Genomic DNA, 9,893 nt, shown 5'->3' on the forward strand with positions numbered 1-9,893 from the left:
CCAAATAATCCTCAGATGGCCTTCCCTCCTTCAGTGCATCATGTTTAAGTGAAATCACAAAGACTGCCAGATTTATAACAAATGCAGTGATGATGGAAATTCACAATGAAGTAGGAACAAAAATGTTTGCACATGCATGAATAAAAGTTATCAATGAAGAAACAAACATATCAATCATTCTGGAAAACAAGTGACCAGAAATGGCAGTGGGGGGAACAGCCCTGGCTTCTGCAAAACCCACATAACACAGGAGTCTGTGGAATTACTCATATCTCAAAGCTTTTACTCTAGCATCTTAAACTTCTTTTTAAAAATATTTATTTATTTATTTATTTATTTATTTATTTATTTATTTTGAGAGAGAGAAAGAGAGGCAGAGAGAGAAGGAGGGAGGGAGAGAGAGAGAGAGAGAGAGAGAGAGAGAGAACCCCAAGCAGACTTTGCACTGCCAGTGCAGAGCCTGACAAGGGACTCAAACTCACAAACCGTGAGATCTTGACCTGAGCCAAAACCAAGACACTTAACCAACTGAGCCACCCCGGTGCCTCTAACATCTTAAACTTCTACTCTCACAAGTGCCTTGCCCTTTCATCTCCATGTATGTGCTCATCCTGTTACCTCTGAATTCAACACCCGCTTCTCCCCTCCCAGTCTCTAGGCTCCCCAAGTTGAAATCCCACATATCATATGACCCTATATAAATGTTCATTCTCAATAAAGTCTTTCCTGAACAACTCAGCTGGAAGCAATCTCTCTCTTATCAAGTCCGGTAAGACCATCTGCACTACTCTTAAGGCATTCCCTCTCTGCAAGGTACTATATTTACCTATGTACATATATGATCTCTCTGGACTCCTAAACACAGGTGTTCTCCAAAGATCTCTACTGGACCCTCTTCTCTTGTCAGTCTTCATTACATCCATATCCACACATATCCACACATACACCTCCATATTAACAATTTAATACGGTTCACAGTCTCTTCTGTGAACATGACTCCAAACTCTTTAGTCCTATGGTTCTTTCAAGTTTCAATCCCTCATTTCTCACTGCTTGCACCTAGTTGCCCCTTTAAATCCCACACTCATTAAGTCTACAGTGGAAATTATCATCTTCCTGCCCAACTTTCTTCCTCTGTTCTCCTTATGTTAACAACACTAGTGCCTCCCTGGTCATTTGGGTGCAAAATCCCTCATCCATCCTCCCTGCCCATATCCAGTCAGTTACAAACTCCTATCGGTTTCATTTTGCTAATACTGCTGTCGTTTCAACCCTTTCTTCTCACCCAGTTCCCTTTCTTCCAACTTCCAATGACTATTTTATCTAGTCCACCACTGTTAGCCACAGTATCCAGAAGGATGTCTTACCTAACGTGGAAAATCAGTAACTACATATTGGAAGAATGAATAATTCTCCCCAGCCAATGCCTCTGCTCATACAATTCTCTTATCTAGGAATGTTCTTGTACCATGTTGCCAATATCTACTCCATTATTCACAGTACAACTCAATTGTTTTACCCTCCATGAACTTCTCCAAAAAAGGAAAATTTCAGGTTTCTGAATTACTCAGAATTCTTGGCTGCAAACAGCAATAGCCAACTTTGAATATTTTAAAGAAAAAGAGCAACAAAAATGGTTTATTGAGTGATGTGATGGAGACCCAGAATGGTTGGGAGACCAAAAAACAGGCAGGTCATCTAATCTGTAGGCTAATCAGAAGGAATTTGCAAGGATGCTGCCACCTTTATTGTCACCACACCCTACTGCTGATGGATCTAGGAGCCAATACAATCTCCTAACCATCCTTCATCTTTCATCACCTGCTTAGGATCAAAGTCCTATGTGGGCACATACATTTGGCTAATCCTAGGTTATGTGCCCAGAAGGGTTGAGGACACAGGATACCCGACGCCTTGACTTTTATAGGAGGTTGCAAAACTGCCTCTTCCAAAGACTCTTATAATGGGAGAGTCCCAGTATTTTTAAAATACAGATACTAGGTAGTAAAACAAAGCAACAAATGTCCACTATCATGTCCAATGGCCTTGTCCTGTGGCCATGTCCTAACTCTTCCACAGGAAGGCAGAATTCATGTCTGGCTCATTTTTGTATCCACTGCAGTCCCCAGAAAAAGCTCCTTGCACATCTAGTTCAGAACATTCTCTCCTATTAACTTTATTGTAACTATCTTGACTTAAAGTTTCTTGTGTAAACTGCTCCATGCCACTTTAAATCTTTCAGATTTTAAAAATTTCTGATGTTTTCTGTAAAAGCTTGATAAATATCTGTCAAATAAAGGAATGAATGATGACCCTTTTAAAGCACAGAAGCCACGGTGTCTTACACCCATTCTTTCACTCACGTTTGACTACATTCTTACAGCTTTTTTCCACTATAGTATTTAACACAGTTAAGAAAGCACTTAAAGCTAATAAAACATTCAAATTATGTTGTTGAAAGGTATACCTACCATTCCTCACTTAACCATAAATCTTTATTATTTGTTCTCATTTCCAGAGTCTAAGCAACTCTACTCTATAAATTTTCCTCACATCAAATTTCCATTTAATGCACTAGATAGCTAGCATTAAAACAAAACAAAAACAAACAAAAAAAAAAACAAAAAAAAAAACCCCAGTGTTTTTCTTCAGCTGCGTCATGCTTCACTTAATTTCCCACTTCTCCTTGTTGAAGGTGTCTCTAATTACCTTTTTGTATCTTCTTTGTTTTCAAGTTTAAACGACCCACAACACCTTTAAAATTTTCAGATTTGTTAAATTTCTGATTTCTTTTTTAAAAGTTTGTCTTTCCTAGAATATTCTATGCTATTTCTGAGCAGCAGCCATTTCCTGGGTTCACTGAGTAACCAGAACACACAGAATATTTGTTGGACGAGTTGATTAATAAGACAGGAAAAGTACATCTTAAGGACTTAGAGGGATGCCTGCATCAAACACATAAATGGTAGCAATTAGATCCATGCCATCGTCATCAAAACGGTGTAGTGCAGGGGTTCTCAGAGCATGGTCCACAGACCCCAGGGTGTCCTGAAGACCCTCCTGGGGGAGATCCAGAAGCTCAAAACTATTTTGGTATGAATACAAAGATGGTATTTGCCTTTTCCACTGCGTTGATATTTGCAATGATGGTGTGGAAAAAAATGGTCAGTAAAACTGCTGGTGCCTGAGCACAGAGCAAACGGCACTACTGGCCATTGCATTCTTCATGGCTACGCACTTACTTCAAAAAAATGCCAATTTCAGCTTCTGCATGTCACTGAAGTAAAAATTATTATTCTCATGATATCTCGACCCCTGAGACCACATCTTCTTCATATTCTGTGTGATGAAATGAGCCGTGTGCGTAAAGTGCTTGTGCTACGTGCTGAAGTCTGCTGGTTGTCCCAAGGCAAAAGACTTCTGCCATCGTTTGCGTTGTCAACTAAAGTAGCTGATGTTTTCATGAAAACACCGTTTTACTTGAAAGTATGACTGATAGACAAACTCTGCTTATCATGACTTGGGTATTTGACAGACGTTTTCTTTAAATGAAGTAAATGAGCCGGTCACTTCAAGGAAAACAACTGACAGTACTTGTCGTCAGTGATAAATTTCAAACTTTCAAGTGAATATTACAATTCATCCACTACCATGAGCTAATTCTTAAAGATTTTTCCGATGATACCAGTGGTGCTATTAATGGATGTACTTTCTTATATTATGTAATGAAGTGTGCCAACATTTGGATAATCCACATACAGAATTAACCAGTATTTTCTAAATGACTAATGCATGATTTACAAAAGCATACAATGGTGAAATGATCCATCCATTCAGAGTTCAAGCTGGTCCAGTGGATTTTGATGTAATAGGGTATGGAAAGTACTATGTAATATTAAACAGTGTGTAAACACATAACCATAACAAATGCATTTTGTAAATTGACAAATATTTAAGTTAGTTTTTTTGAGAGAGAGAGAGACAGAGAGAGAGCAAGAGCCCATGCAAGGGTGTGTGAATGGGAGAGGGACAGAGAGAGAGAGAGAGAATCCCAAGCAGGCTCTGCACTCAGAGTAGAGCCCTTCTCAGGGCTCGATCCCACGACCCTGGGATCATGACCTGAGCTGAAACCAAGAGTCAAATGCTCAACCGAGTGAGCCACCCAGGCACCCCATAAGTTAATCTGAAGTAATGAGAAAATCTAAGACTTATTAGTTTTTTTTTTCTATAAAATTGCTTTCATTCATGATTTTTAAATTATACCAAATTCCTTATTGTTTAGGATTTTCGGGGGGTGTTCTGATAATTACCCTAAAGTGTTTTATATATTGAATTCCCTTTGAAACTTACATAAATTTATACACATCATTTGCACTGAGATTATTAAAAAGTTTTCCCTGAAAGCCCACCATATATACCAATTGTACATTTGTAAATCTGTTATTACTGTGAGCCCTCTTTGGAAATATTTATGCTTTGTTCTTTCCTTTCATTAACATATGAGAAAAAAACAAAGAAATGAACCAGGGTCTACATGACTCTTCCAATCTCACAGTCCTTTGATTTTCTCCCTTGTCCCTTCCAAATAGCAAATATTCCTTTGGACATTTCTGAAACTCTTCTAAAGCCTTGCTCACTTTTATGTGACAGAGGATGTTGTGAAAAGAAAACAAAACCAAACAAAACAGTGGATAGAAATCAGCAGTTCTGAGTCCCAGTGTTTTCACTAACCAATCGTGTAGTTTTAAATTTTCTCATGTGTCCAGGGGCACTTGGGTGGCTCAGTTGGTTAAACGTCTGACTCTTGATTTCGACTCAGGTCATGATCTCACAATCATGAGATCAAGCCCCACACTGGGCTCTGTGCTGACAGTGAGGAGCCTTCTTGGGATTCTCTTTCTCCATCTCTCTCTGCTCCTCCACTCCTCATATGTGCACGCTCTCTCTCTCAAAATAAACATTAAAAAAATTTCCTATGTATCCAGCCCTAAATTTCCTCATCTGTAAAATAAAATTGCAGAAATTATCTTTTTAAGTCCTCTTCTAGCCTTAAGAATTTCCTAAAATCTATAATCAAAATCCAGAGTATGTCCAGCATCCCTTAGCAAAAGGTAGTTATAAGTCTTGAAAATATTCATTATGATTTTTCCTTCCCATCTTTTTTCTTGCTCCTGCCTAAGGATTGCTGCCTCTTCTATGTTATTCAGATGAGAGCTTCTAACTTCCCAGCAATATCTTGGGTCTGCTCTCTTGAATTCCCCTCTTGACTTAGAGGAGTCATCTGCTCCAAAACTATTTTCAGAGAACAGTCCTTGTGAGGCAAGATAGCTCAAGTTTGATTATTCACATAATATAGTTAACCCACTTCTTGAAGTCATTTCTATGTTAAGTGCTTTGTAAACATCTAATTTATTTCCTACAAGCACCCACTGAGATAAGTATTTTTATTCACATTTTACACACGAGAGAACAGCCTCAAAGAGACTTAGTGAATTGTCCAAGACTATGTAGGGCTATTTTCTCTAACATTATCTAAATTAGACATAAAAGATTCTAACAATACTTGCCAGCTTTCTAAGCTAGGCTGCTTAGAAACACATGTCTAGTTATCATATTTTGACCTTGTAGTATACAATTCTGTCCAAAAGATACTCATAAGATCTGAATTACAAAGTAAACTGTTTTCCCTTTTGCTTCAAGGAAAGAGTCGCAGTATTGCTGACAATCATCATTAAGATTACTATGCCTTGGGGTCTCAGTCAGTTGAGTGTCTGACTTCAGATCATGATCTCACGGTTCATGAGTTCGAACCCCACATTGAGCTCTCTGCTGTCAGCACAGAGCCTGCTTCAGATCCTCTGTCCCCCTCTCTCCTTGCCCTTCACTGGCTTGTGCTCTCTCTCTCTCCAAAATAAACATAAAAAAGAAAAGATTACTATGGCAGATCATGGCATGTATTTTCATCAGACTGCCTATAACTCTAAATTCCAGTAAAGCAATGAAGATTGATATATTATATATACTGTCTTTCAAAATGGAACCTTCTAAAAAATGACACAACAAAATTCTCAAGAGTAACTTATACCCTTGGGAACTCACTCCACTTGTTAATGTGCCAGGCCCATGTTCTGGTAAGTAGCCTTCAACATAAAGGTTTTTTACGAAGAGGGTTTTGTTTTGTTTTTGGTGGGAAACTGTTATAGTTTCTGTTCTCTGCTTCAAGAATACACTTTATTTTGGTTTTGTGAGTTTTACTTTCCTGATTTCATTTACATTTGCCCAGTTAAGATGTTTTTGGCATCCACTTCATTTAAAAATATTATTATGCACTGGAAATGGCATTTGAATTATTTGGGCATATTGCTTTTGAAATAGAATTCAATGCCAAAAATTTAATCATGCTGGTGGAAAATAAAAAGCCACTGAATTGTCCCTTCTATTAACAACCAACCTTAAAGAAATTATTAGCCCAAGGAAAAGCAAATTGTCATTCATCAAAAGTTAGGATGTTTCAAGTTGCAACAAGATAATTCTATGAAAGAGAATCTGTTGACTATTATGTGCATAGATATTGCTTTTTCAGGATCTGTGCCACAGCAACTTCTTTCCAAGGACCTTTTCCACGAGGCTAATCAGTCCTCAATTGTTTCATCATCATCTTCTTATTTCTCTCCTTCAGTAACTTTCCTTTTCCTTGGCCCATAGGTGATTTATTTCCTCACTTACTTTTTCTCTATTTTTTTTCTTTCCCAGAGGCCCCTTCTTACTGTCCTTCCCTCAAGTTTTCTTCCACATTTATCAATGCCAAAAACCTCTCATTCTTTTTCTCACACGTTCATCTCCTTAACTCAAAAATTAGAGTGTCCAGAATAATGATACATAATGTTTGGTTGGGGATGCATATAGATAGAAATATTTGAAACATTTAGCTTTTATTTTATTACTTATTACTCTCTACAAGAATCAATACAAGCAACCACTATGGAAAGCAGTATAGAGGTCCCTCAAAAAATTAAAAATAAAACTACCATATGATCCAGCAATTCTACTTCTGGGTACTTGTCCAAAGAAAACACTAATTTGAAAAGATATATGCACCCCATGTTCATACAGCCTTATACACAACAGCTGAGACACAGAAGCAACCTTGGTGTCCATCAACAGATGAATAAATAAAGAAAATGTGGTGTATGTATATACAATGGAATATTGGTCAGTCATAAAAAGAATGAAATCTTGACATGATTTCCCCTCCAGAGGTGGGGTTTTTGGGGGCATGAGAAATGGGTGAAGGTGATCAAAGAGTAAAAATTTCCAATTATAGGGGCACCTGGGGGGCTCAGTCAGTTAAGCGTCTGACTTCAGCTCAGGTCATGATCTCATAGTTTGTGAGTTTGAGCCCCGTGTCAGGCTCTGTGCTGACAGCTCAGAGCCTGGAGCCTGTTTCAGATTCTGTGTCTCCCTCTCTCTCTGACCCTTCCCCTATTCATGCTCTGTCTCTCTCTCAAAAAATAAATAAACATAAAAAAATTAAAAAATTTTTCCAATTATAAAATAAATAAGTCCTGGGGATGCAAGTGACTATGGTGACAGCATTGTGACTATAGCTATATGCTGTATATGCCATATAGCATAGTGATGTTATGTATAATGCTGTCTTGTTATATTTGATAGTTGTTAAAGAGTAATCTTAAAAGTTCTCATCACAAGAAAAAAAAATTTGTAAGTATGTGTGGTGACAGAGGTTAACTAGATTTATTGTGGTGATCATTTTGCAATATATACAAATATCGAATTATTATGTTGTATGCCTGAAATGGATATAATATTATATGTTAATTATACCTCAATAAAAAAAGAGTCAATACAGGGTAAAGTTAGATGGGACAAATGCCAGTTTTAAGAACAGTTTCTTCCTGTAACAGACTTTAACTGCTAACATAGCCACAGCATTAACCCAGTTTTCTGGTCCCTTAGAAAAGAGCTAGTGGGGCACCTGTGGCTCAGTCAGTTAGGCATCCGACTTCAGCTCAGGTCATGGTCTCGCTCATGGTTCATGAATTCCAGCCCCACATCGGGCCCTCTGCTGTAAGAGGGAGTCCACCTTGGATCCTCTGTCCCTCTCTCTCTGCCCCTCCCCCACTCATGTGTTCTCCCTCAACCTCTCTCTCCCAAAAATAAATAAAATATTTAAAAAATTATATAAAAAAAGAAAAAAGCTAGCTAGCTAGATGATAATAAATAGAAAGGAAGGAAGACAGGAGTAGGGAAAGAGAAAATACAGAAAGAAAGAAAAAGAAAAAAAGGAAATGTAAAACTGGTGCTGTTCTAAGTAGATCATCTTAAGAAGAGGTTAAACTATCAGAAATGTTCTAGAAACAGGTAAGACTTGGGAAGCACACTACAAACCATTCTGAATCTTTTGTGATGATGTCAAAGTTCTATCAATTCATAGAGTATGTTTTAAACTCAAATATCATTCTGCTGTCCCAAGGCTTAACTCTTGATTAATACAATTTGGATGAAATAACACTGTATCTATTCCTTACATTCAGAATACACTTCATTAAGATGAGACAATGCCATTTTTACTTCTTCAGTGCTGTCCTCTCTTTTCTAAACTTTATAGAGTGAAATGGACAATTTATTATTTTGCCAAAGTCTTGGAAAATCCCCAAGTTTGCAGATGGCATTCTAGAATTTGGAATTAAGCCCCACATGGCCTCTGTCATAGACAGCCATCACTGGGAATGGCTGTGGTCTTTCTCTTTCAAAGATAAAAAGTGAAAAGAAACCTGTGGGGGCAGTTTGGGGGAGAGAATTCAGTAGTTTACTCTCTGGTCTTCTGTCTTGAGAAGTGTTATAAAATTATTTCTGTTATTGCTTCCCTCATAGTGAGGCACCAAAATAAATTCCCAGATTTTATTTTTCCTTTGAGAACACAGCTACTGTCTTGCTGGCTCTATATGCAAGAGGCTGACAGCCACAGTTCTGGCTCATCCTCTGCCAGCAAAGTCACTACATCACTCTCCTTTCTAACCGGACGATATACCCATTTTCAAACCATTGTCATCAAGGTGCTGAGGGAACAAGATTAAAAAATTTTGAAGAAGACATTACTCACTCACCCCTGAAGCACTCCACTTATTTTCATTTCTCAGGTTACTTCCAGTCCTGTTGGTAGGTAAATATATTTTTTACGTGGTTGCAATTTCAGATCCTCTTTCTTGAAATAATAACATTGTTTGAAAGCTCTTTTTTTCAAAAGCCACCGTTGCTGTGTACCTCCTTAGGACCTCCTTAGGTGACTTTTACTAAGTCGGTGCTCATAAACAAGTGTGAAGGGGCAGAAAGGGGAGCATTGTCATTACATAATCTTGGCACTGATTACTAAAGTCTCTAGCATGTTCTTTGACCTTCCCATTTTGACCTGAATTTCATGTTATCCTTATGCTTTAACATATCCCACACCCAATATTTAATTTACCTTTGTGAGAAAATAGATAGATATAATATCTGACATTTTAAGGAGCTATACAACAATTGTTTTGCTACAATAATATTTTCCTTTCTTTAAGTTTAAAAAATTTTAAATTGCAGCATGGTTAACATAAAGTGTTTTACTACTTTCAGGTGTACAATACAGTGGTTCAGCAATTCCATACAAGTTTGGTAAAACAACGAAAAAAAAAAAAAGAAAGAAAGAAAAGCAACCAAGAACTGCTTAGCTTAATTATGATAGACTGGCAAAGTGTTGCCATGGAATAAGTGACATCAGCAGGCCAAGCAATCTGGAAAAATTAGCTGCAGCATCACATTTACAAAGGAGAAATAGAAAGGAAAGAAAAGCCTTACCTTGCCAGGAGGTTGAATCTCCTAGGAAAGAATAGTAT

At 37.7% G+C, this 9,893-nt stretch overlaps 1 protein-coding gene across 1 annotated transcript in view; it reads right to left on the reverse strand.

Annotated features, from left to right (window-relative positions):
- The window catches only part of PDE7A (phosphodiesterase 7A), a 165,413-nt gene extending 156,134 nt beyond the window's left edge, over nucleotides 1-9,279 (reverse strand). Inside the window, exon 1 of the mRNA XM_078441959.1 lies at nucleotides 9,129-9,279. The gene's annotated coding sequence lies outside the window, so the exon portion shown is untranslated. The remainder of the gene's footprint in view (nucleotides 1-9,128) is intronic.
- Between the last annotated feature and the right edge of the window lie 614 nt (nucleotides 9,280-9,893).

This window comes from Panthera onca, chromosome F2 (genome assembly GCF_046562875.1).
Source record: "Panthera onca isolate mPanOnc1 chromosome F2, mPanOnc1 haplotype 2, whole genome shotgun sequence".
Classification (NCBI taxonomy): Eukaryota; Metazoa; Chordata; class Mammalia; order Carnivora; family Felidae; genus Panthera; species Panthera onca.